General features: G+C 45.1%; 1 pseudogene across 1 annotated transcript; it reads right to left on the bottom strand.

Annotated features, from left to right (window-relative positions):
• Positions 1 to 4,110: 4,110 nt before the first annotated feature.
• On the bottom strand, positions 4,111 to 5,315 carry LOC308587927 (biogenesis of lysosome-related organelles complex 1 subunit 4 pseudogene; annotated as a pseudogene). Its single transcript has one exon. The product of its transcript is annotated as a biogenesis of lysosome-related organelles complex 1 subunit 4 pseudogene (transcript).
• Positions 5,316 to 6,320: the final 1,005 nt, after the last annotated feature.

The raw sequence follows: 6,320 nt of genomic DNA, 5'->3' as shown, positions 1-6,320 counted from the left end.
TTATCGCTTTCAAGGCCATTGGGAGCATATATAAACTACCCAGCAAGCAGCCTCATCTGTACTTTCACTTCTATCTGTCTGGGTTTTACTTTTTTTGCTCTGAACTAATTTTTTACAGTTTTTATATGCTGTACTGAAGTCGCACCCCCCTCCAAGTTGCATATTGTTAGGGCTCTGGTAAAGATAAGATTTTTCAAGTAAACTACTATTAATTATTTTTCTGGGTGTCCAGTGTTGTTTTTGCAATACAAGCAGCTGCTACTCTGCTAATTAATCATTGAGTCGGAGAAGCCCCTGGACTTGAGGCTCATATCTCAACAGGTACAGGACCTTACTGAATGTGGGTAAGCTGACTGAACCTAGATCCAGAAAAACTGTTGGTAGATCCTGAGCCCAGGTTTTTTATTCTGGCTCACAATCCCAGCGAGTTAACCTATGTCCTATCAATATAGTTTGATCTGTGAAGGGGGGGGGGGGAGAGTAATCTGGCCACAGAGAGTAGGGTTAATTTATTATTTAATTTATATTCTGCCTTTCTCTACTCCTCTTCATGCTTCCTCTTGCAGATGATAAATATGAGACTACCTGCATGGCTTTTGTGCCCAAAGTGAATGTGGGTAGTTAATTGCCACAAATTTCATCAGTGCAATCAGAAATGTTGAGAATTTAAACTTCAATATATTGCTGCTTTGAAGGATTTAATAGGTTCGTGTAACTATGGCAGATTAAACAATTAGAGACCAGCTAATCGAGAAAACAATTGTGCCTCATTATGCCTAGAGACAGATATTGCTTTGGAGCTGTATTAAACTATTGTAACTTAAACGGAGACAACCATGGCAGAAACCAAATTAGTGAGCATGGCAGAAACCAAATTAGTGAGGCAATCCCCTGCATTTAAATTCTGTTATGAGGTAGACACAGGATTGGTATGGGTTTTGAGTCTCCCTAAACTTTCATTTGTCTACTAAACTCCATTTTAGTATAAGGGTCCAACGCGTCCTTGTTTTAGAAATGGGTTGCACCCTAGCCCCATATAATTATCCCAATCCCCCTGAGTGTATGGAAATGTAGGCAAGGCAAGGCCCATCATGGACGCGTGAAACAAAATGGTGTCCTTCAGCACCATGATGGACTCTGCTATTTGTCAAGGATGGTGGCCGATTCATGCCTTATATTCCTTTTTTAAAAAATCTTAATGCAATCTCACAATAAACACCTGGAGAGCTGTACGCATACACACACACATTGTGGAAACACATGAAGTCACACACATAACATGCTCTCCTGTTGGCATCCAGCTTTGCATCTGTGTCTGTCTGTGTCACATTACATCTTCCTGATCCTCCCTGCTTAAAGCGACAGCAGGCGCTAAGCCAGAAAATGACTGTAATAGTGGAAAACTGTCTGTTAAGTAGTTTTTGTTAGCATTCCTAATCCATGATTGCAGTCATGGGATTTTTGTCTATCACATGACGGTCTATGTTTTGACTCCACAGAGTGAGAAGTGACGGAGACAGGATGTTTGTGTTACTGTGTTCCGTGAAGTGGGACTATTGTCCTTTGTCCTTTCACTTTTTTGCTGTCTGATGCTGGAGAGAGAGAGGGAGCCATGTTGCAGTGCTCCGTGTGTGTTTATATGTAAATAAAGTAGATTAGCCAAAATGCTGAATTGCTGGGGTCTGTTACGCAAACTGCGAACACTCTGCGGATCCCTAAGTGTGCTGGTGTCTGCTGGCATCGGTCGCTGTGATGTTTGGGCACAAGAAAGCTTTTGAAGCTCTCGAACAAACAACCAGGAGGGAGAGAACATGCCAGTCGGGCATGTGTTTCTGCCAGGGTCCTACTTGAGTGTAGGATGAGCTCCTGACAATTTCATGGCCAGAACTGCTTGGAGGAAGGAGGGAACAAAGTGTACCCTGTAAACTTATCCCATCTCTTCACAGTCCTTCTGGGCAGCAGAGGGCAGGGACAGGGGCCTCAGGCTCCCCCTTCCCATCAGGAACAATTCTCCACAGGGGGGATTTAAACCAGCCTTTGCCAACCCAGGGCCCTTAAGATGTTTTCTACCACAGCAGCCCTCAGAGCACCGTCCATGCTGCCTGGGGCTGAAGGAGTAGCAGTGCAAAGCACCTGGAGGACCCAAGTTGGTGAAGGCTGTTTAAAGTATGTCGCATAGCACAAGCGTCTGGTAGACACAGAAAGTCCTTGTTGCCTGTGACACACTTTTGTGCAGTGTGTTTTCACAGCGTCCCTGCTGAGCGCTGTATTGGAAGTGCTAAAGTGGACAGCGATGGTTTGTGACTCCAAGCAGAGAGCAAAGCTGTTTTGCAATTGTTTAAAAACTAGTTTCCACACAAAAATCAAGACTTGCTACTGAAGACTATGCTAGGGTTGCCATATTTCAAAAAGTAAACACCAGGACACCTTGAAAGTTGTTGAAAGGTTCTAAAGAATTAGAAAGCTGGGCAATTAGAAGGTTAACATTGAGACTACGACAACTGTAATATGCTGACTGCCGAAACCTATTAGCCAAGCAGGCTTGGCTACAGGAAACAGGCGGTTTCCTTACATCCTCTTACAGCGGGTGTTGGGGGAATGGAATAAGACAACTGCTGTGCAAAATTGATTCTCTTTTCAATTAACAACTACACTTTGGACCCTCTCCACACGATTGGGAATTTTGAAAGGTAGGATCTCTGAAATCTAAAATGTAATCTGTGCAAAGGGGTATAAACTGCAGTCTGATAGGTGTAATTTTTTTATTTTTTTGTATTTCCACTTTATAGAATCTTCATGGACCTATAGCTGTTTGACTTTACTTTGCAGCAGTTCAAAAACCAAAGGAGCTTTCGCCTCTCCTTGTTTAAACAGTGCATTTCCACCCAATACGTTCAACTGAATCCAGATACATTCATTGAAAGGGCATGGATGTATAGTTTTGGTCCTTATTGCACTTAAAAGTACCACATAATATTTTTAAAAAAATATCCTTGTGGTATGTGGGTTAATACTAGCAGCAGAAATAAAAAATGTGAGATGCAAAAGCATACATTTCCTGTTTTCTCCCCTCTACTTAATCTCTTAACTGCAGATGGGTATTTATACATTTTTTATTCCAATTTCTGAAATGAGAATAACCAAGAAAATATTAATAGAGTATGGCAACTGGTTGCCCATATGCCAGTTCACTCCTGGGCAGAGGAAGACAAAAAATGAGTTCTATTGCTTGGCCTCTTCCATCTCCCCACGAGTCATTTTAGGCCTAGGAACACACAGAAAAGTATACCTGCTTCTACCTAGCCTTTCAGTGTTGACAAGTAAAAAAAGGCAGGTGTGTGTTTATGGCATCCTTAGGGGGCAGGTGTAAGAAAGGAAGGTATTAACTCATGTGTTACTTCCCCACTTGCCTTCCCTGACACTTTCTAGCCTGGAAAGGTAAAAAAGGTGTTTGGTAGGTAGCTGATCATAAGGAACCCCATTTTGCACACACTTATGCTCTTTCCCACACATAAAATCAGGGAGGGGGAAGGACTACTTATGCCTAAATGTCATGTGGCATGAGTGTGTGCTTGCCTCCATCCAACCCCATCTCCCTCTCCCTGCCTTCAAAATGGGTTACTTGCAAGGGTTAGTTGCCAAACATGAGTGTATAGTTCACCTTGTTGGAAGACTGGAAAAACAGTATATTCCATACAAAACTAAGCTGAAATATGTTTGAAAAGGGCCTGGGACACATGGGAAGCAGCAGGACATAATTTCCAAAGAATTGCAACTACCTAAGATCAGCACTGAACTCACTTAGATAAAACTCTTTCCGATAATGTAATTGTCAAGCTAAATCGCATATACTGTGCTTCACCAAGGGAAGGGAAGTAGTCTTCGGCCCCCACCCTTGTGCTACTACTGACTGGTGAAACATGTTAGCCAAGCAGGCTTGGCTACAGGAAACAGGTGGTTTTGGGCTGCTGAATGGGGGTGGTGGGGAGAGCCGCGCTCCTCTGCCGGCAGCCTCGGCTTCTCCCTCCCTTTTCTCACCAAACCTCCTTTCCCCCCTTTTCTCCCCAAACCTCATCCCCCCCTTTTTTCTCCAAACCTCCTTCCCCCTCCCTTTTCTCACCAAACCTCATTTCCCCTCCCCTTTTCCAATAATGTCATTGTCAAGCTAAATCACATATACTGTGCTTCACCAAGGGGAGGAAAGTAGTCTTCTGTCTAGAAGAGATCAGGAGGTTCATAAACTGTTTGATTCTGCCTTGAGGAAGATGTTTTGTTAAGGAAAGATGGCACATTGACTGTGTGTAGAATTTTTTTGAAAGTATTTGGGAACGTTCCAAGGTCTGATTCTGCCTTTGTGATCTGTTCTTCCATTCCTGACACACTATTTCCGACCATTTTTACAAAGGCCTCCAGTTTGTCGATCTTTCTATACAGTTGCTTCATTTCCATTGCCTTTGCATGAATATGAGGCACACTTTCACTTACTACTTGAGAGGAATCACTTCGAATCATGTCTAGCATCCCCACAAACTCATCCACTCTGGTCACTCTGGTTGGGGCGACTCCTCCCAGCGGTGAGGGCAGCAGGTACCCGGCGTAGTCCGCCGCGGCCGAGGTCAGCAGCAGTTCCGCTCCACAGGCATCTCCTTCGGCCACGTTGTCTTCTTCCTCCTCCCCCATCCCAGAGGCGCTGCTGTGGCTCTGAGAGATATAGCTGCCATCGCCGCTCAGCTGCCGCCTCATCTATCCGGCCCCCACCCTCGTGCTACTACTCTCAGCCCACGCGCATCGGGAAGCCAACCTGATAGGTGTCATGTTGAACAATATGTCTGGAGACTTTCAAATAAGCACATATCTTTTGGATGTGTCCTGTAAACCTCACCCACGTGGGCGAACAAGTGCCCTGACCCTAGAACCAGATTACTGGAAAGACGCTGATGGAGAAGGATACACAGGGCCAGACCCAAAGTGCTTCTGAAAGACTAGCCTGTGATGGCAGTGCCCCATCCTCAGAGGACTTGACTGAGGATCATATAGAGTCCCTTGCTCTGTAAAAGACTGTTGAAGCCGACTGGGTTCTTTAACTGTAATGGCACCTTCCAGTGAATGCAGGCTAGCAACAGAGATAGGGCTGCTATATAAACCTCAGTCTCCATTTGATGCTTCCTGAAGCAGCATCAGACCAGTGATGCCCTAGACCCAGAGTAATGTCTGAGCCCTACCTCCAGCCCCAGAGCTTCACCTCTCTTCAGGTCCTGACCTGCCCTCTGGCCTCCCACTGGACCCTGCTCCAGTCACCAGGGCCTGCCCATTCCTGCTTCTGGCCCAGCGCTGCTTCCAGGTATCTGGGGGACCCATTGACAGGCTTCTGCCTCCAAGAACCCTCAGATGCCAGCCCGGGCCCTGCCCCTGCCTTTTGCCCAGGACCAGTGCTTGCTTCACAAGCTGGCCCATCAGATACTCCCCATTGCGTGGCTAGTTCCTGCCTCCCCCGAGGAAATAAAGACACAGGACACAAGAATTCAGGTTAATGGGTCAAATTAGGCCACAACTTTATTGATTACAGGAATTGAGCGGTATTGGCTTAGGCATTGGTCCTAACCATTAACCAGCTAGAGGCCGGAAGGGTTAATCACAAGAGGGAGGAGTCCTGCTGAGGCACGTCAACTAGGACCTCCCCCTGATGTCACCGCGTGGGGGCGTGCCGTGGGCCCACACCTCCTTAGGCTTAGGACAAGGCTACGCCCCCTGGAATCCTTTACTGGACTACCCTTGCTTGGGAGAAGTTGATGGCGCTCCTTCCCCCTTCATTTGCATAACAATAGAACAGTACCCCTACCAGTGCCTAACCGCCAATACCGAAGAGTTGTGACGGTTTGCTACGAGGTAGGAGAAAACCAAATGGCTGGAGCCAGCCCCCGCAAAAGTGGGGAAGGGGCATGATGCCCGAAACCCCACCTCCTTTTCTTTATTGCGGAAGTGGCTTTCTTTGAAAAGAACAGCGAAGACATTTTAAGAGATAATAATACAATATTTATTTAAGATGAACACATGCATAAAGAATACAGAAGGAGCTATTGCAGAATTATTTGATTAATTGTATATATAACTCAAAAAATAAATGACTGATTTTGAAAAAAAATGCAGTGTATATTTTTATAGATCACAAAATAAATTGGTTTGACACAATGTACCAGTATTCATTTCTAATTCCAGTACGATTGGATTATGATCTGCATATTTAGCTTTGTTGATATCCATGCCAATGCCAATAGTTCGTATTATTTCTGCCTTTTTTACATAGCTTAATAAGGGTTTGG

This window comes from Podarcis bocagei (genome assembly GCF_964188305.1).
Source record: "Podarcis bocagei genome assembly, chromosome: 5".
In the NCBI taxonomy this organism is placed as follows: Eukaryota; Metazoa; Chordata; class Lepidosauria; order Squamata; family Lacertidae; genus Podarcis; species Podarcis bocagei.
Note: the sequence above shows the minus strand (reverse complement) of the source record. Positions and strands in the feature narration are given on the sequence as shown.